The sequence below is a fragment of the Leptodactylus fuscus genome, chromosome 7, assembly GCF_031893055.1.
Source record: "Leptodactylus fuscus isolate aLepFus1 chromosome 7, aLepFus1.hap2, whole genome shotgun sequence".
Lineage (NCBI taxonomy): Eukaryota > Metazoa > Chordata > Amphibia > Anura > Leptodactylidae > Leptodactylus > Leptodactylus fuscus.
The window spans coordinates 35,946,889-35,968,282 of NC_134271.1; the positions used below are offsets into that span (position 1 = coordinate 35,946,889).

General features: G+C 44.2%; 1 protein-coding gene across 13 annotated transcripts in view; it reads left to right on the forward strand.

The window, feature by feature from the left end:
• The window catches only part of NRXN2 (neurexin 2), a 631,600-nt gene that overhangs the window by 136,863 nt on the left and 473,343 nt on the right, over window positions 1-21,394 (forward strand). For all 13 annotated transcript variants that reach the window (XM_075281756.1, XM_075281763.1, XM_075281760.1 and 10 more), the window contains exon 2: window positions 876-972. The gene's annotated coding sequence lies outside the window, so the exon portion shown is untranslated. The remainder of the gene's footprint in view (window positions 1-875; window positions 973-21,394) is intronic.

The following is a 21,394-nucleotide window of genomic DNA, read 5'->3' on the forward strand; positions in this document are numbered from 1 at the left end:
TAAAATTAAAAAGAGATGTATTTTGGCACAGCTCGCCCCAGGCGTGGCCATTCATCAAGACTAGAGATGACTTTGCCGGCGGCCGGCCGGCGTCACAGGTGCTTCCATTCATTTCTATGGGAGCGTGCTATTCGGATCGGCTGATCCGAACAGTGTTCGCTCATCTCTAATCAAGACTGGTGTGCTGTACGCCAGTCTTAATAAAGCAGCCCCATTATATTTATTAAAACTGACTGCTGTTAATATGTAATTTTGCAGAAGTGAAGAAGAGTCAAATAAACACGAAGGGTTATCAATTTCTATGATGGAAATGAAAGCGTTCCAGGTGACATGTTTGTAAGGGTTTGCATATTGACTAGATTATTTGCAAACGTCTTTACTATTGGCAGGTTTGTCATATAGACACTATGAAATCTATCGCTGCCAGTCAGATTCCCAGAGCATATATTGAAACAAATGAAAGAGTGCGCTGACTGTTTGCCATGGGCATTACCGACACTTTCTTCTTAGAACAATTTCTAAGCACAAGGCTCTATGTGTTTGAAATTAAAATGTTAATATTCCAGCTATTGAAAAAACTGCAATACTTTCATGATATAATCCCTTCAGTGATGGAGATCTGTAGCGTAGTTTCCTTGTGTGATTCAGGTATAAGGCGCTTCAGATTTTATAATTCCCTGCAGCCCTTAATTGACTTTTTTTGGTACATTGGTGCATTATTGGTCATTTTAATAACTTTTCTATTTAAATTGCATTCCGTGTTTGAAACCCGCATTCGATGTCAGAATTTTCTGTATTATGTCTCTACTATTCCTACTTCCAACTGGTTCTGTGATTCTAATGTGCTAATGTGATTTCATCTTGATTTCCTGCAGGGGTGGACAAACATATTGAGAGCCTAGAAGTCATCCATGCATTATAAGAATCAGAACACTGAGCATCCAACACCTTCACATCTGTCTGACATATCTGGTAAGTAACTCTCATTTTTTACTTTACCAGTCTGTTATATTCTGGTTTTGAAGATCCATTTTGTATCTATATATTTCTAGCATTTTGGATTTTAACACTATCGCAAGTACCGGCTAATGTACTAAAAATCATCTTTTCTCACATACTACCTTAAGCAGCGATATTCATGTGACTCTCTAAGGTACACTTCATTGAGCAATGTTTTTCCACATGAAACGTGTCTGTTTTGCAGTTTTACTTTTCAGTCTTCGACATATACAAGCTTGGGATTAAATATACACATGAGATTTCATTGTACCCTGCACAGATTCAAAACACCCTGTGCCAGATGCAGCAAAGCAGCCACAGAACATAACAAAGTGTCCTCCATGTCCTAACTTTGTTGATCAAACGATTCCTGTAACTGTCAATGAGACTTCTGCACCTCTCAGCAGGTATTTTGGGCCACTCCTCATGAGCAAACTGCTCCAGTTGTCTCGGGTTTGACAGGTGCCTTTTCCAGACACCATGTTTCATCTCCTTCCAAAGATGCTCAATAGGATTTAGGCCAGGGCTCATAGAAGGCCACTTCAGAATACTCCAATGTTTTCCTCTTAGCCATTCTTGGGTGTTTTTAGCTGTGTGTTTTGGGTCATTATCTGGTTGCAAGACCCATGATCTGCGACTGAGACCAAGCTTTCTGACACTGGGCAGCACATTTCTCTTTAGAATCCCTTGATAGTCTTGAGATTTCATTGTGCCCTGCACAGATTCAAGACACCCTGTGCCAGATGCAGCAAAGCAGCCCCAGAACATAACAGAGCCTCCTCCATGTTTCACAGTAGGGACAGTGTTCTTTTCAAGATATGCTTCATTTTTCCATCTGTGAACATAGAGCTTGCCAAAAAGTTTGATTTTTGTCTCATCCATCCATAGGACATTCTCCCAGAAGCTTTGTGGCTTGTCAACAATTTTTATTTATTATTACTTTTGTCAGATTCAAGTTATTTCTGTGACAATTGTGGGTTTTTCGTTCATTAAACGAGAGGTACCAACAATTTTGTCCACATGTGTACTGTATATAGCATATGGGATAACTTTCTGATTGGTGGGTGTCCAACCTCTTAGACTCACATGGAATTGAATCTTTTGTTCATCTAGCCTCACAAAAAATAGCATAAAAGTGATCAAAAAGGTGAAGTTTTAAATGGTCCTATAAAAACATCAACTCAGTCCAAGTTATCTCACATTGTGAATGTTATAGAAGCAGCACAAAACAGTTTTTTCCATTTCCTTACTCACAAAAATAAAATAATAAAAGTTTTTCAATGCATTAGATGTAGTCCAGCATGGTACCATTAAGATATAACCCTGTAGCCTTCTTCCAGATTAGAAAATATCAATGCTACACGGTAGACAGGGGTCTACTAGAAACGAGAACATTTCTTCAGGCTGCATGTATGTGAACGTTGTAAAAAACAGCAAGTAAAAATGCATGAAACTGATATTTTCTGTCTCTGTCACATACTTTTTGTCTGTTTCAAGATCATCTGAATGTTTTTTTTTAACATCCATTTGTTATCCATTTTTAAAATAATGGATGAGTTTTGTTGGTCTTTTTTTAACCCAAGTTACTGCTTGGTTTTCACTGTCTCTCACTTCACTGCAAATACATATTAATGACAGCCAAAAACACATCCATTGACTTGTATTGACTTTTTTTTGACAAACATTATTCAGGGTGGACGTGGGAAAACACTCATAGGGGGCATTCACATGGAGTAATGCGGCACTGATTCTGGCACGATAACTTGCGTAAGAATCAGCGCTGATAAAAGGACTCCCATTGACTTCAATGGGTTTCGTTTTCTGCATGGAACACATTGAAATCAATGGGTTATTATAAAGCCTCCCAATGATTTCAATGTGTTCGGCACGGAAAACGAAACTCATTGAAGTCAATGGGAGTCTTTTTATTAGCGATGATTCTTACTAGAGATGAGCAAACACTAAAATGTCCGAGGTTCGAAATCCGATTCGAACAGCCGCACACTGTTCAACTGTTCGAACGGATTTTGAACCCCATTATAGTCTATGGGGGGAAATGCTCGTTTCAGGGGTACGCAAAATTCGATAACATTATACTTACCAAGTCCACGAGTGACGGTCGGGCTGGATTCTACTTGAAGTCTTCTCCCGGCACAGCGCCCCCGCGGCGTCTTCCGGCTGGAATTCACTCTGCCTAGGCATCGGGGCCTAGGCAGAGCCGACTGCGCATGCGCAGTCGGCTCTGCCCGGCCCGACGCCTGAGCAGAGCCGACTGAGCAGAGCCGACGCCGCGGGGACACTGCACGGAGAAAACTTCTAAAGGTAAGAGAAGAACCAGCGTTGATTGGCAGAATGTATAGCATTCGGGCCAATCAACGCTGGTTCTGCATCAAACCTTAAACTTCGAACAGCTAGTAGTGTTCGATCGAGTACGAGTATTTCGAATACCGTAGTATTCGATCGAACACTACGTGCTCATCTCTAATTCTTACGTGAGTTATCGTGCCAGAATCAGCGTTACTCTGTATGAATGCTCCCATAGACTTGTATTGTTCAAGAACAGCCGTCTGATGGCTGTTAAACAAAATAGCCATCACATGGCGATTTATCACTGCAATGTGCTTGAGGCCATAAGCCTGTTCACAAGGATGAATTTGCCACAGATATAGTGGTGGATTCCTGGAATCCGCCTCTCATTGTTTTCCATGGGAGGGAGCGATCGCAGCAGAACACAGAAAAAAGAAGTATCCTGCTCTATCTTGCTGCGTTTTCCGCAGCTGATTCAGTTTTGGGGTCTGCGGGTCAAGGCTCCCTCCTGATTAGGCCCATTCATCCAGGCCTAATCATGAGTGGGATTTCTCTTAAGAGAAATATGGCAACATAGGACAGTCACCTACAGCTGGTAAAAGGAAAAAAGTTGATTTTATTTATACTTACAAATATATGTTATAGAAAGGCAGACAATCTACATTGCCATGTACCTGCCTACTCAATTTGGAGATTAATTCATCACACTGTAGCTCAGAGTACACAATGGGGATTATTTATCAATTGTGCAATTTTATTGTGCGTTTTTTTCATTTGGTGCTTTTTTTTGCCTTGACAATATTTTTGCCTAATTTATGAGAAAGGAGCCCTTGCAAGAAAGATTCACCTAATAGAAATCGGGATTTCAATGCTGTCAGATTCTGTACGCTGCCCATGCTTTGGAATACAGTTGCACATTTTTGTGCCTTTATACCCCCTTGTTTTGTCACCATATGGACTGATATATTTCACCTTTTTTCCCACTCTTTTGGAAATAAATGTAATCATAATCCATAGGGGACCTTGTGTATGTAGCCAGTTTATGGTTGAACAGCATGGATGGCACAAGAATGATATCCATGTACTGTCTGTACCTCCATTGTCCCATTCACTTCTCTCAGCGATCCCGAGCCAGAAAACACAGGGCTTGTCATGAGCTTTGCTCTGGGCTCACTGCTGCATACTGGCACAGTGGACATTTGCTACGCATAACTGCAAACTTGAAGTTGTTCATTGAAAAAGCGCCATGTAAACTAGTCAGAGTCCAAACAGTCCGCAGAACTCCTAAACCTGCAACAAGTAAGGCCTTGTTCACATCTGTGTTTGGATTCCACATGAGGACCCCTCCCCGAATGGAATACTGAACGTAACTGCAAGCGGTGTGCCAGTGAAAGCACACGGACCCCATAGACTATAATGAGGTCCATGTGTTCGCCGCCAGAGCTCTGCAGGGATCATGCGGACAGGAAAGGAGTTCACAATCTACTTTCCTGTACACATGATTCATGCGGCCAGCTCGCGGCAAGCACACAGACCCCATTATAGTCTATGGGGTCCGTGTGCTTTTACTGCGCAGCATTTGATATTCCGTCCGGGGGGTCCCCATGTGGACTCCCCCAGACGGAATACCAATGCAGATGTGAACGAGGGGTAAGGTTAGTAAGGCTTGGATTCAATAGTGCTGGCTGCAATCAAGTGTGACTGTGTTCAATCAGGGAAATATAATTATCAATTCAATTTGGTTAATTAGTTGATTGAGTAAATGCAGGAATATCATGTTGGATAACTTTGTTCCTTAAATAAATGGAGTAAAAATTCAAAAATTGTGTCATGGGGTCTGTGGCCCTGGATAGGCAGATCTTGCCTGGTCAGTGGCAGATTATATGGTCCCGCGTGGCTAGCTCATCTACCTGCATCTCATTTCGTGAAACCCAGTACAAACCCCTAATGCACTGGTGCCACACCCCGGCTTTGCTGCACTCCCTGAACCCTAGTATCTCTCCTCAGTGCTGGCGGTGGCAGACAGAAATTGGGTCATTGTATCACATCTTTTGGGACTGCTCGTGTATCCGCCCTTTTTGGTCTGCTATCCAGTCTATTACTGGTGCCCTTTTCCTCCAGTGTATTCCGTTAGACCCCTTTGTTTATTTGCTTAACTTCACCCCTACACTATTGGGGAAGCAGACTTCGAAGCTGTTCCTTTATCTTTGCACAGCCACTAAGACCATTACAGCTCTTCACTACAAGCGGCGCTCTCCCCCTCTAGACTCTGATCTTATAGCCAGAATGAAATCTGTGTGCAGCATGGAATTCCTCACTGCATCGCTCAACCATACTTTGGATGCCTTCCAGGCGGTGTTGTCTCCCTGGGACTCTTAGCGTAAGAGCATACTGAGTTTTTTGGATCAGAACCTGAGGCGCAAACTGCCTCAGGTTCTGATTCAAAAGCCAGGTCGCTGCGACTGAAAGCCGGTGCACTGTACCGGCATCCAGCCGTGTGCTCCGCTCTGGATTAGGCACAATTGAATGGGCCTAGTCTGGAGGGTGGAGGCGACTCGGCCTGAAGAATGAACATCTCAGGAAAAAGCTCCTGAGTGGCTCCCATTGGTTTCAATGGGAGCTATCTTTTTGGTCAGGATTTTGAGTCGATTACGGCCTCAAATCCCTCACCAAAAAACCCTGTGTGAACTTACCCTTATTGTATCCTTCAAGGTCTCTGACTCCTCCCTTCCCCCACTTCTTCCCTTTCCTTTTTAAACACCCTTTTCTTGACTGTTTGATGATTTGATAATACCTGACTTCCTTGTTTGTTATGTATACAAAATCTTTAATAAAAACTACAATTTAAAAAAAAATTGTGTCATGGGTTTAGCAATGTTCCTTTTGTCTAAGGTTTAAGATCAGAAGAACCATTGTGTGAAACAAATATGCTATGATATTAGACAGATATTTTATAAGATATGGTCAAATGTTTATTAGTAATCCATCACCCTACATCTGGCCATGATGGTGGCAAAAAGCAAGTTTAACTAAAAATTGGCATAGTTTTTCAAACACTTGTTAAAGGAGTTGTCCAAGAATCCAGGAGTGTAGGGAAGGTGAAACATTAAAAAAAAAAATTATACCTGCCCCTGGGCTCTAGTGCCGGCAGAAACCCTCGTCACATGTGACCACTGAGGCCAATTAGCTGCCTCATTGATAGTGTGCAAGTTAGAGATCAGATCCTCTTGCTTAGACCACCTGCTGTCAATGGAAGACAATATAGCAGCTAGTCCCCACACACTAGCTCAGGGATAATTGAGAATCAAAAATAGAGCCGGGAGAAGGAAAAAACCTATCTAAGGCTAAGAACCCATGGGCCGGAATCGCAGCGCTAAAGCGCTGTGGAAAGAACCGCTGCGTGAACGCATTGCGGTTCTTTCCGCAGCGCTTTTAAGAGAAAGTTCAGAGTTTTCCTCTGCGGACTTTCTCTTAACATTATATCTAAGGGAAAGCCGCCGGCGTTTCCGTAGATATAATTGACATGCTGCGATTTGCAAAGCCACAATGGCTTTTCCACTTTGCCTGCACTGTACAGGCGCAGCGTCTACGCGTTTAAGTTCCGTGGGCTCCGGCCTAGGCCTGGGCTTCACCGAGGCATTTTACAGTCCCTACAAAGCAGATAGAATTCTAGCAAATCACATCTACACATTGTTGAAAAATAAATGCAGAAACTGCTGTGATTTCCAAAAGTGTTGCAAGCTTTCTGTGGAAAGTGCTGTGGGAAAAGGTGCAATGTATTTTGCATCCACGGCAATTCAAAACAGATCCCATTGATTTCAATGGGTGCCGACTTACGCGCACTACACATTGAAATCAATGGGAGGCTTTGTAATCCATTGATTTCAATGTGTTACGCGCTTAAGCTGGCACCTATTGAAATCAATGGGATCTGTTTTGAAGCGCCGCGCTTTGACACGTGTATACTTGTCTAAATGAGCGGCGCGTTACTTCGTGAGAACGGAGCCTTAGGATTCCGATGCAAGGCCACAATAACAAGGTTGGTTAAGAACAGGCTTTAGGAGAGCAGCAGCAGAAATGGGCTGACAACTGTGAGCAGTAGAATATGCTAGCTAAATGCAACACATCTCTGCGAGCCAAGATCGGCCCCAGATGCCTTCACCAGAGCTTCTTGCAAAATGAGATGGACTTTAGCTGAATTTGGAGACTGAAATTGTCACTAAAACAGAAAAGTGTACTCCAAATAGATGAACTGGAGCAAGAACCAAACAGCGAAACCACACACTACTCACAGGGTCAGAAAACAGAGAATAATCTTCAAATCACAACTCATAACCAAATGGGAATACCAGAACCAAATCACCAGACAGAGAGGAATCCAAGAATGTAGTCAGAGGTCAGTATAGTAGTAAGAATATAAAGTCGGGAGCAAATTAAGGTAGCAAACTAGCAGATGACAAACTAAGCTAATAGTCCACATATAAGTCAGGAGGGCGTGGCCTTTTATAGACCTCCTCTGCAGCTAACTGGACCAAGCCAGGAAACCTCTGGAACTGAAAAATCTTCCCAGGATTTCCAGGTAACGTTAAAGGTGCAGCAGCCGTATAGAGAACCCGGACAATTACATAGAAGTCTATGGAGTCAATGCACAGAATAAGGCAGGAAATCCAACAGTCTACTCTTCCCTTCTCCATAAGCTTCTGTGTGTGACTGATTATGAAAACAGATTCTATATAAATTAACATTCTGAGTGAAGATAGAGAGACATCCTTATATTCACCTGTTCACTTTAAACTACTGGATCTTCTGCAGTCAATTCTGTGTAAATGTATATAGTCTTTATTAAATATACAATTAAGCAGAGTCTATCGTGAATTGCAATACGACAATGAATCTAATAATTAATCTGAACTTTGAAGATGTAAGAGGGTTCAAGAATATGGGAAATATAAATATAGATCAAATCAATATACTGTACATTCATGAATATCAGAAGCGTGATGCCGAACATGAATTAGTAATATCTCTGCAGAGTCTTGTCACCAACCACAGATATGTTAGCGTGCATTGAATTATTACAGCTTGAGACAATCCATGGGGATCAATGGTTGCATGCACAGTAATACCTGAGTAAATGCCAATGTAGTGTGTCTGTGTTATCAATTGCTAACAAGGAATGAGGAATTTGGAAGTAAAATAAATCTTCGTAACATAGAATATTGGAAACCTCATAACAGCCCCAGTCCCGTACACAGTGCCAGTTCTCACATGCCACAAAATATAATTGATGTAGCTATTGAAATCTCAGGACATTGATCCAGGTCAGAAGAGAGTGGTAATGGGTGCACAATTTAGTAATCTTCGGTTAGAAAACGTATATTACAGCAAAGTATGGACGTAGCAGTTACGGGGTAAAAGAAGGGTGTAAACAGTGGCAGAAGGCAAAGAAGGAGAGTACACGCAGTATACGCCATGGAGGTTCTGAGGTTCCATATTGTGTCCACTTCTTTTTTATTGATGATTTTGCTGATAAAATAAAAAGTAAAAGAAACAGATTTTTAGGCTGAAAGCTCCACATAGCGGGCCAGAGCAATAAAGCTCTATGGAAAAACTATGGCAGCAACGCATCGCGATTCTTCCCACAGTGCTTTTCACAGAAAGTCTGTAGGGAAAACCTTTCTGCTTTCAATTTACCTATAGGGAAACCACGCAACAGTTTTAGAAATCGCAGCATTTCCACTGTACATATTTTTCTGCAATGTGTGAATGGGATTCACTTTGGGATTGGGATCAGTTTGCAAATGGTCTGTTTAAAAATCCATTCACTTCAATGGGTTTTTAAAGCAATCCGCAGTTGTCCGTTTGAAGCCTTTCCGCCATTAATCCGCTTTTCTTTTGGACGGAAACAAAGTCCTGCATGTCTGACTTTGGTCTCCATCTAAAAGAGCGGTTTCACGGCGGAGAGACTGCTAACACACAACTGTGGATTGCTTTAAGAACCCATTGAAGTGAATGGGCTTTTAAACAGACTTTTTGCAAACTGTTCCCAATCTGTTTTTCTGATATTAAGGCAAATTCACGATGGACGGACACCAGGTGGAAGTGTGAACGAAGCCCATGTACTGGATGTGGTTATATCTGCCTCCACTATCAATATAATATTTTATTTTTAGTGCACCATTGATTCCATAGTGCCGTACATTTGTGGGTTAAAACAAATACAGTACTAAGGCTATGTTCACATCTCCGTTGGAGTCTCCGTTGAAGCTTCAAAACAATGAACACTCGATGGACCCCATTAAAGTCAATGAGGTCCGCTTGGCGCTCTGTGTAACGGCTTTTTTAGTCTGTCTCTCTACTGTTCAGTACCAATGGACCCGAACAACAGAGATCCAGAGCTAGTGTGAACCTAGCAGAAGGCGGGGGGCCCCACTGGCCAGAAACGACGTGATTTGACCGCAGCAGAAACCCCGCAGTAAAAATTGCGGAGTTTTACAGTACTTGCAAAGTGGATGGGATTCATGTGCCCAATTTGCAGAAAAAATCACGTTTTTGAAAATCGCAGCATGTCAATTATATCTACAGAAACGCCGGCGGCTTTCCTATAGATATAATTGTAACAGAAAGTCTGTGGATGAAAACTCTGTGAACTTTTTTTGAAAGAGCTGCGGGAAGAACTGCAATGCGTTCACGCCGTGGTTTCTGCCCAGTAGGGCCTTAGCTTAAGAGTGACCAGCTGGTAGAGTTGGATAGAGGGCCTTGCCTACAAGGGCTTGCAATCTTTGAGGCCAGAGGGAATAGATACAGTAGATGAGGGTAGAAGTACCTTGTATGTTCATAAATCTTATGCTGTAGAAATTAATTTTTTTTAAATGAGGACATATCAAAGCTCCAACCAACCTTTGTAAACTAAGGGGTTTTTTTTGTACATGGTGGTCCCGGAGCAACATTTCATATATGGGCATATTGTTATATGCCTATATTATGGATTCAGAATACGGATGTATTAAGGAACAAGACTCTTCATTATTCCTTTGATATTGCTTCAGTATTTCATCTGTATTTACATTTATTATACCAACAAAAGGTCCATGATTTGGTAGGGTAGTTACTAAGTACAATTAAAACAACTGCCCACAGGCAACAATTACCCAAATTCCACATATCATAAAATATCATTGCTTATTATAGTATACTAAAAACATCTATGAGAGCATTTGTAAATTGGACCGGCTCCACTCATATACATGTATATAAATGTATATATATATATATATATATATATATATATATATATATATATATATATATATATATACGCTATACTGTAGTGTACCGTAGAGATACAGAAAACATTCCTCGCTGTGTCATTGTGAGGGTGCATTCACATGGAGTAACGCTCCACTCATTCTGACACGTAAACACGTGTCAGAGTGACCGCTGTAAAACAGAATCCCATTGACTTCAATGGGTGCCGGTCTTACGCGCACTAAACATTGAAATCAATGGGAGGCTTTTAAACCCATTGATTTCAATGTGTAGTGCTCGTAAGACTGGCACCCATTGAAGTTAATGGGATTCTGTTTTACAGCGGTCACTCTGACACGTGTTTACATCTTAGAATGAGCGGAGCGTTACTCCATGAAAATTCACCCTTAGTATTTGGAATTGAAGTTTCGGTGCAGCTGCGGTCATGCACTGAAACAAGTAAACATCCAATTAGGGTAGGACACTATTAAAAAAGAATAACCTGGAGCCCCCTGACATGTTTCACCATTTCCTGGCATCTTCAGGGAATACAGTACTATCTATTTACATTAATTGATTTTATTTTCTGTTCAGATCATTTTTTTTGCCAATATATTAATATCAATGAATGTAAATACAAGTGAAATACTGATCCATCACTGAAGAAACATAGAATATGATGCATCTGTATTTTTAAGCTCTCTTATACACTATAATGGGAGTATTTAAGTCCCTGTATAAGGTTAAAGCCCCACATTGCAGAAATGCAGCTTTTTTTGTTGCAGATTTTGTTGTGGTTTTTGAGCCAAAGCCAGGAGTGGATTGAGCAGACATTTATAGACAATCTTGGTTTTAGCTAAAAAAAAACTGCAACAAAATCTGCAACAAAAAAGCTGCGTTTCTGCAATGTGGGGTCTCACCCTAAAACTAGAGCATGTTTCAAAAAGCAGATGGGAAAAAAGCGGAGTTGTGAATAACACCATAGGTTCTTATTAGCAATGGATTCCTTTCTGCAAGAAACAGATGTAATATGGATTGTAAATATGCCCATATGAAGCTCCTAACCTGCACCACAATAAGAAGGTCCAGACAAAAAGTATTTTATTATCTATAAAAATATAATATTTATTGATAGAAAACTAGTATATTCACAAAAATATATATGTAAAATCTAAAATAATAGAGCAGGGCAGATGTTAAATTGCCATAAACAGACAAACCCATTCAACACGTATGTATGGGGCTACAGAGACAAATCGTATGTAATAGATAAATATCCTACTAATACAAGGCTAAATGCTATGGATTAGTGTCTCCCTAATATGTATTATAAAGTGCATAATGAAATATTAGATATTGCACTGAAATCAAATGGCAATCAGGTATAGGATACTATAACAGTAGGCAGATATATAGTATACATAGTATACATAGATACATACATAGTATAGATACATACACAGTATAAGTAGCAGATACATTTATAATCACATGTAGCTACTATGTAACATTAATCAGGGCCAGTGGCGTAACGGCAGGAACGGCAGGGCCTCATGGCGAACTTTTGACATGGCCCCCCTTCCCACGACCGACGCGAAGACCTCAACAACTGACCCCCCCACACACACATTCCTGCACTCTATATTATGCCCCATAGTGGCCCCTGCACACAGTATTATGCACCATAGTGGTCCCTGCACACAGTATTATGCCCCATAGTGGCCCCAGCACACAGTATTATGCCCCATAGTGGCCCCAGCACACAGTATTATGCCCTATAGTGGCTCCTGCACACAGTATTATGCCCCATAGTGGCCCCTGCACACAGTATTATGCCCCAAAATAAACCCCTGCACACAGTATTATGCCCCATAGTGGCCCTGCACACAGTATTATGCCTCATAGTGGCCCCTGCACACAGTATTATGCCCCATAGTGGCCTCTGCACACAGTATTATGCCTCATAGTGTCCTTTGCACACAGTATTATGCCCACTGTGGACACCCATTAACAATGGTTCCCTGTCGTCCGTACCAGCGGCACAATGTGGGGTATTTCTGCCCCTGTGTGCTGGTAGGACAGGCGGATTTTTAATTAGCCAATCAAAAAGCGTGGCTGGCCCTATAAGAGGGCACAAGAACCTCCCCTCTGCGTGTTTTTTTCTGTCCTGTGTGGACAGAGGACAGGTGGAGGACTTGTGTCCTCTTATTGGGCTCATTAGGGTTACTTACCCTTTGAGCACATTTCTTAGCTTCTTACTCCAGGGCCCTTCTTGATTGAAGGTCTATCTTCTGGCCCTGTTGAGGGAATTAATGTTATTAGCCTGTAAGTGGCTTACCCCCCCCTCCCCCCCCCTCCTTCCTCCGTCCTCCTTCCTACCTTCTCTTCTCCTAGGCTGCCTTCTGCTGCTGCCGGTGAACCTGTCTGTTTCATCTTACGCCGCATCCCCGTCCTCCGGCCACTTCGCTGATGCGGTGGCTGTATTAGCTATGGAGCGGCAGCCGGAACTAAGAGTTCCCGGCGATGTTTCGCGGCGACCGCTGGCCGGGTGCGCACTTCCGGTTGGGAAGCTGGAAGTACGGCGGCGCCATTGCTAGTACTGGCGCCGGCGGTCTCCAGGCTCCGGCAGGGCTCTGGCCGCGTTTTGGGCCAGGAATTGGCCTTAGGAGGCTGAGGTAGGTGCCCTTGTTGGGGCTTGCTGAGGGGGGGGAATCTTGCCTTTCTAACCCTGTTTGGGTTAGACTTTTGGAGCTGTAGCTCCGCCCATTTCCGGCCGGCCGGGTTAAAGGTCAGGCCGGCCGGCTAGCAGTTACCTTCGGCTTCCTAGTGGCGCTGAAGGCTGGGTATTGTGTAACCCTAAAGCTCCTGTTGCTTCTACTGCTGTTTCTACCAACTTGTTGGATGTCACCTTGCTATCCGGTCTTCTGACCTGGTAAGATCTACCCTTTTTATTCTTGACATGTCTTGGTACAAAGGTTTGCATGGTCTGTTCTCTCTGTAGGATATGTCATCCTCTACTACCCCTCCGGGGGATTTTAGGAGGAAAGCTACTGCTAAAAGGAAGCATCTTTCCTGTTTTGACTGTGACACACCGCTCCCTGATTGTAGGTAGCGGCTTAAAGGGTCATCCTCTCTGGGGTACTACTGGTCCTATAACCCGCCTATTATTTTTAGGCTACGAATGGGCCCGTTGTCGCGGTTGCAGAGGCCCTCCACCAGAGGAGCCCTCTCCCAGAGATATGATGGCCTGGGTCAAGGAGATGGTGAGTTTGGGCATCGCTCAGGTAAATGTAATTCCCTTGCTTGTACTCTCCTTTTATTTTTTTGCAGGATAATTCCCTTAAAGGCATACAGTCTACCTTGTCTCAGCTCACCAAGAGACCATGCACTGAGCATCGTTCCTCGTCCCTCCCTCCCCTGGAACATCTACGGGTGGCAGAGGATGATTCCTCCGAGGACGACTCAGTAGTTTCCAGCAGACCTGTGTTCCACTATGAACAAACAGGCAGGCTGCTGAAGTCCATCCGGTCTACAGTGGGCCGAGATGTTGACGGGGAAGCCTCTACGTCTGCCTCTGGGGGACATATTGCCTTCCATGCGGACGCCACGCTGACCGACCTTATGGGGCAGCAGTGGAAACAGCCAGAGAAGGGACACTCCCTTTCCAGGATCTTTAAGACCTTGTTCCCTATGGATTCGGCTCAATGGGATTCCTGGGGGCCTCCCCCGAAGGTGGATCTAGCCGTGGCGAAGTTGTCTCGTAGAACCCTGGTGCCCCTTGAAGATGGATCAAATCTTCAGGATCCTCTGGATCGTAGGGCTGACGCCACATTGAAGAAGGTTTACTCTGCTTCCTCTGCCCAAGCTTCAGTAGCCATAGCCTCTACCACTGTGGGCGATTTTCTACGTAGCCGCCTAGCTACCTTGGAGCGGGATATTGATTCCGGCGTGGACAGGGATGACATCTTGGCTTCCATGAAGAATGTTCATAGGGCTGCAGATTTTTTGGCGGAGTCTTCCCGCCATCAATTAAAAATTTCAGCCAAATCGATGGCGTTGTCTACTGCGGCCCGTAGACCCCTGTGGCTAAAGCCTTGGCGTGCAGACTTCGCATCCAAGGCTGCTCTCTGTGCTCTCCCCTTTGAGCCAGGAAGAGTGTTTGGCCGAGGCTTGGATACCATCATGGAAGGATTAGCAGAAGGTAAGGGGAAGTCCTTACCTCAAGCTTTCAGGGGCAGACGTGCCCCCTCTAGAGGCAGAGGTTCGGCCTCCAACTATAGACGCCCGGCTCAGCAAAGGCGTTCCAGATATCGCCCTAGGGGAACTGGACGAGGTGCTTCCAGGGAAGACACCAAGAGGAAGCCGGAGTTTTGACGCGGGGCAGCTCCCTGTGGCCCCCCTTCCTGTGGGAGGACGTCTTTCCGCTTTCTTCAGAGCATGGGTCACCCATATTCAAGATCCATGGGTGTTAAGAATTATACAGCACGGGTATCTTATCAATTTTCAGCTTCCACCTCCAGATCGGTTCGTTGCCACCAGAACCCTTCCACCTTCTCAACAGGCCAGTCTAGAGGCCTCGGTCGCCGAGTATGTTGTGAAAGGCGCCCTAGAGAAGGTCCCAGCCTCAGACCTCGGTCGGGGAGTTTACTCCCCCGTCTTTCTGGTCCCCAAAGTCACCGGGGGCTGGAGAATGATAATAGACCTGAGGTACCTCAATCGCTTTATCAGGAAGAGGTCATTTCGTATGGAAACCGTGGATTCCGTGACTGCTTTTCTCCAGCCAGGAGATGTGATGGTCACCCTCGACCTGAAGGACGCCTACCTTCATGTCTCTATTGCTCACTCCCACAGGAAATTCCTCAGGATTGCCGTTTCTATGGCCGGCCACAGGGAGCACTTTCAATTCACAGCTCTGCCATTCGGCATTACATCCGCCCCCCTGGTATTTACCAAGGTGATCGCTCCGGTCGCCGCGGCCCTCAGATTGCAGGGTCTCTTCATCGTTCCTTACCTAGACGACTGGCTACTGAAAGCTCAGTCTCCTGCTGCTCTCCTCCAGCAGCTCAACCTTGCCATCAGCTTCCTACAAGAGTTAGGATGGATCATCAACTGGGAGAAGTCCGAAATCGTTCCATCCACACGGAGGAAATTCCTCGGGTTCATAGTGGATTCAGAAGCGATGCAGATCTTCCTCTCCAGCCCAAGGAAGGAAAGGATCCAGGCCAGTGCACGTTTTCTATTACACACCCGGCGGGTAACTATTCGCACCGCCATGAGAGTCCTCGGCCTAATGTCATCCTCAGCCAGAGCAGTCCCTTGGGCTTTATGGCATTTGCGTCCCCTGCAGATGGAAGTGTTGAGAACCTGGAACAGGTCTCCACGGGGACTGCACAAGAAGATCTGCTTTTCTCCCGCTACCCGTCTTTCCCTCAGATGGTGGATACACCTGAAAGACGGAAGGTCCACGGTCCCGACATTGTGGACCCTGTTGACAACAGATGCATCCCAGTGGGGATGGGGAGCCCATTGCCAGGACAAGACTGTACAAGGACGATGGAGATGTCCGGAGCTGGGGTCATCCAATCTCAAGGAACTCAGAGCAGTGTACCTGGCCCTAGTACACTTTGCCCCGGAATTGAAAGGCAAGTCTGTCAAGATCAGGTCAGACAACATGACGGTGGTAGTCTACATAAACAAACAAGGGGGCACCAGGTCACCAACCTTACTGAGAGAGACGAATCTCATATTCACCTGGGCAGAGAAGAATCTGGTCCAGTTATCCGCTGTTCACATAAAGGGCTCCCTGAACATAGTAGCGGATCATCTGAGTCGGGGTATTACCGTATCAGGAGAATGGTCTCTCAATCCAGACGTATTCCAACAGATCGTCCAGAGATGGGGTCTCCCGGAGGTCGATCTAATGGCTACCCGACTCAATGCCAAGGTAGGGACCTTCTGCTCTCTATACCAGGAGGACAATCCCTTGGCAGTGGATGCCCTGTCCATCCCATGGAGGTTCAGGCTGTTTTACATATTCCCTCCAATTCCAATCATACCGAAGGTATTGATCAAAATAAGACAGGACCAAGCCTCGGGAATAGCCATAATCCCGTTCTGGCCAAAAAGGGCTTGGTTTGCTCAGCTCATACAAATGAGTCAGGGCATATATTGGAGGCTTCCCCCTCTCCCAGACCTGGTAACCCAAGGAGAGCTGAGATGCCAGGATCTGAGGAGACTCAACCTGACAGCCTGGAGGTTGACCAGTCCCTATTGAGGAATAGAGGACTGTCACAAGCCGTCTTGAAGACCCTATCCAGCGCCAGAGCGGATTCGACTAACAGGAATTACCGTCGAATTGGTAACATCTTTAATGCCTGGTGTCTGCAGCATCAAGTGGACTCCACTGATCCCCCGACGGAGGCGATCCTGGACTTCCTTCAAGACGGACTAGACAGAGGTCTTGCTGCGGCCACACTCAAGGTACACGTAGCGGCCCTGTCCGCCTATCTGGGGAGGCGTTTGTCTCAGGATCCTTTAGTGAGCACCTTTATTAAAGGAGCAACTAGGCTGAGACCGGTGGTGAACACCCCTGTCCACCAATGGGACCTTATTCCGGTCCTGAACGCTCTTTGTGACCAACCATTCGAACCCCTGGAGGATGTCTCCCTTAAGTTACTGACCGGCAAAATGGCACTGCTATTGGCAGTTACAACTGCCAAAAGAGTTAGTGAGCTACAGGCCTTATCTGCTGAAGAGCCATATACTATTTTCTTTTCGGACCATGTGCAGCTTAGGTTCCTCCCAGGGTTTCGTCCCAAGATACCATCCGCTGTTAATAGGAACCAAACAATTTCCCTTTCAGTATTTTGTCCTTCCCCCTCTTCACCTGAAGAGGAAAGATGGCACAAGCTGGATGTAGTCAGATGCCTGCAAATTTACCTGCAGCGCACTCGCCCTTTTAGGCAGGCCGAAAACCTGCTAATTAGCTATACGGGGAAAAACAAGGGCACCAAAGCCGCCAAAGCTACGATATCCCGCTGGGTTTCCGAGACTATAAAGGTCGCCTATACCGCCCAAGGGCTGCCGGCCCCATCTTTTCTTCATGCCCACTCAACCAGGGCAGTGTCCACCTCTCGAGCTGAGAGGAGTGCGTTGTCTTTAGATCAAATATGTGCAGCTGCCTCCTGGGCATCTGAGTCCACCTTCATTCGGCATTACCGCCTGAAGGACCGGGTGGCAGATTCCTCTGCCTTTGCCCAGACCATTTTAAGCTCAGTCATGGAATAATCCCACCCATCTTGGGGCCTACTTGCTATATCCCCACATTGTGCCGCTGGTACGGACGACAGGGAACAAGTGATTATGAAGATAATCTTGTTTCCCTTAGTCCTAACAGCGGCACAAGATTTCCCACCCTGGGAATCATATCTTATGTATAAAACTGTGTATAAATATGGAGGTACTTTTGTATTGACACGCAGAGGGGAGGTTCTTGTGCCCTCTTATAGGGCCAGCCACGCTTTTTGATTGGCTAATTAAAAATCCGCCTGTCCTACCAGCACACAGGGGCAGAAATACCCCACATTGTGCCGCTGTTAGGACTAAGGGAAACAAGATTATCTTCATAATCACTTGTTGTCGAAGACCCAAGGGAGGAAACAAACAAAAAACTCAGCGGTATTGGCTGTCGCCGCCCCAGTCATGCGACATCAGGGACCTCACAGTAGTAGGCCCAAGAGTGCCAGGAGCGTGGAAAGGTAAGTAACACAGTTTTTTATGTTCACTTACCTCTCCCGGGCCTCCAATCATTATTCTGAAAAGACCCTGAGTATAATAATAGTGTTTGAGGGGCCCATGGCATCACTTACCGATCTCGGCCCCTGCCAGGATTGATACTCCAGCCGGTAAAGGCCTATTAAGAAAAAAAAATACACAGCGGTAGTGGCTGTCACGGGGCCCCTAATGTCCCGGGCACTGTGGCAGCCGCCATCCCTGCTACCCAGGTAGTTACGCCACTGATCAGGGCATAATTAGAACAGTCTAGAAGTCTGTCTGCAATCGGCATAGAAATCTGACTAGTGTTGATGTCAGTGTAGGTAACAATATATATCACACCAACGTGAAGCAGGTGACATCGCTGCACACATAAAATTCATACAGGTATATAGATTCCCTATCACTGATCACCGATACACATAATGTCATAATGCCATAGTATTAGGGAGCTATCACAGGCTTTCTCTGGAGGTGACCATACAGAAGAATACTTTTTTCTGGACCGAGTTTTTGTTGTTGTGCATCCTATTGATTATTTGTTGAGAGCTGACATTTTGGGAGGCGATTTGTATGCTGGATACATCCTCTAACATCACACAGTGCGGCAAAAATATTTATATTTTTTTCTTTTAGCTCTACAACTCCTTTTATTTTGTTTGCCAGACCTGAGAATACCATAACTTCACCTGCTCCCATATGTACAATAGCTCACATTTCCCCATGTTTGTCAACTCCTTATATCACAGAAATCCTTCTTGATTCTTATAATTTAGAGGAACAGATACATGATTCTATACATTATTGCTGTATTCACACAACCTTCCAAAGGGATTACAATTTCATTTTCTACATTTAGAAGAGACTGAAGATACTTCACATTTTTGTGTACTAATTTGAGGTACATTATAGCTCTTGAGCATGCAAATATTCATCAAATGTTCGCTGTATTCACTGACTGCATTCCTGACCTCATTTTTCTCTGCATTGCTTCTTTGCTTGTATTCCAGCACTGATTTTCTGCAACACATTTAGAAATCAATTTATGCCCCTTCTTGGGTCAAATGCCATATTTGTGAAGATCCTGTGCCATAAAAACAAGAGGCATTGTTTTATGTTACCCATAACACATGCTTTATGGGGATAGGCAATACAGTCAAATTAAAAAGTTTGGGCACCCCTATTAATCTTAATCATTTTTAGTTCTAAATATTTTGGAATTTGCAACAGCCATTTCAGTTTGATATATCTAATAACTGATGGACACAGTAATATTTCAGGATTGAAATAAGGTTTATTGTACTAACAGAAAATGTGCAATATGCATTAAATTAAAATTTGACCGGTGCAATAGTATGGGCACCTCAACAGAAAAGTGACATTAATATTTACTAGATCCTCCTTTTGCAAAGATAACAGCCTCTAGTCGCTTCCTGTAGCTTTTAATCAGTTCCTGGATCCTGGATGAAGGTATTTTGGACCATTCCTCTTTACAAAACAATTCAAGTTCAGTTAAGTTTGATGGTCGCTGAACATGGACAGCCCGCTTCCAATCATCCCACAGATGTTCAATGATATTCAGGTCTGTGGACTGGGATGGCCATTCCAGAACATTGTAATTGTTCCTCTGCATGAATGCCTGAGGATTTGGAGCGGTGTTTTGGATCATTGTCTTGCTGAAATATCCATGCCCGGCGTAACTTCAACTTCGTCACTGATTCTTGAACATTATTCTCAAGAATCTACTGATACTGAGTGGAATCCATGCGACCCTCAACTTTAACAAGATTCCCGGCCCCAAAGTATGATGGAACCTCCACCAAATTTTACAGTGGGTATCAAGTGTTTTTCTTGGAATGCTGTTTTTTTTGGACACCATGCATAACACCTTTTTGTATGACCAAACAACTCAATCTTTGTTTCATCAGTCCACAGGACCTTCTTCCAAAATGAAGCTGGCTTGTCCAAATGTCCTTTTGCATACCTCAGGCGACTCTGTTTGTGGCATGCTTGCAGAAGCGGCTTCTTTCTCATCACTCTCCCATACAGCTTCTCCTTGTGCAAAGTGTGCTGTATTGTTGACCAATGCACAGTGACACCATCTGCAGCAAGATGATGCTGCAGCTCTTTGGAGGTGGTCTGTGGATTGTCCTTGACTGTTCTCACCATTCTTCTTCTCTGCTTTTCTGATATTTTTCTTGGCCTGCCACTTCTGGGCTTAACAAGAACTGTCCCTGTGCTCTTCCATTTCCTTACTGTGTTCCACACAGTGGAAACGGACAGGTTAAATCTCTGAGACAACTTTTTGTATGTTTCCCCTGAACAACTATGTTGAACAATCTTTGTTTTCAGATCATTTGAGAGCGGGCTGTCCATGCTCGGCGACCATCAAACTTAACTGAACTTGAATTGTTTTGTAAAGAGGAATGGTCCAAAATACCTTCATCCAGGATCCAGGAACTGATTAAAAGCTACAGGAAGCAACTAGAGGCTGTTATCTTTGCAAAAGGAGGATCTACTAAATATTAATGTCACTTTTCTGTTGAGGTGCCCATACTTTTGCATCGGTCAAATTTTGGTTTAATGCATATTGCACATTTTCTGTTAGTACAATAAACCTCATTTCAATCCTGAAATATTACTGTGTCCATCAGTTATTAGATATATCAAACTGAAATGGCTGCTGCAAACACCAAAATATTTACAACTAAAAATGATTAAGATTAATAGGGGTGCCCAAACTTTTTCATAGGACTGTATACTGGCAGTCTGCAACATGTAGTTCACCAAATTCCCATTGTGGAAACATAGTGGAAACGTTGCGGAAAAAAAATCCTGTGTCTTACAGTAGTTGCAAAATAAATGAGATTTTCTTAATCTCATCCACATATGTTTTTTTTACCGCAGTGGTATTAGGCTAAGGCCACACGTAGCGAGCCACAGTAGAAAAATTTTAGTTTTTATCTGCAGACTTTTTGCCTCTGTTATACTTATATGGAAACCGCCATCATTTCCATAGGTATAACTGAGAAGCATTTTTGAAATCGGAGCACTTCCGTTACAGATT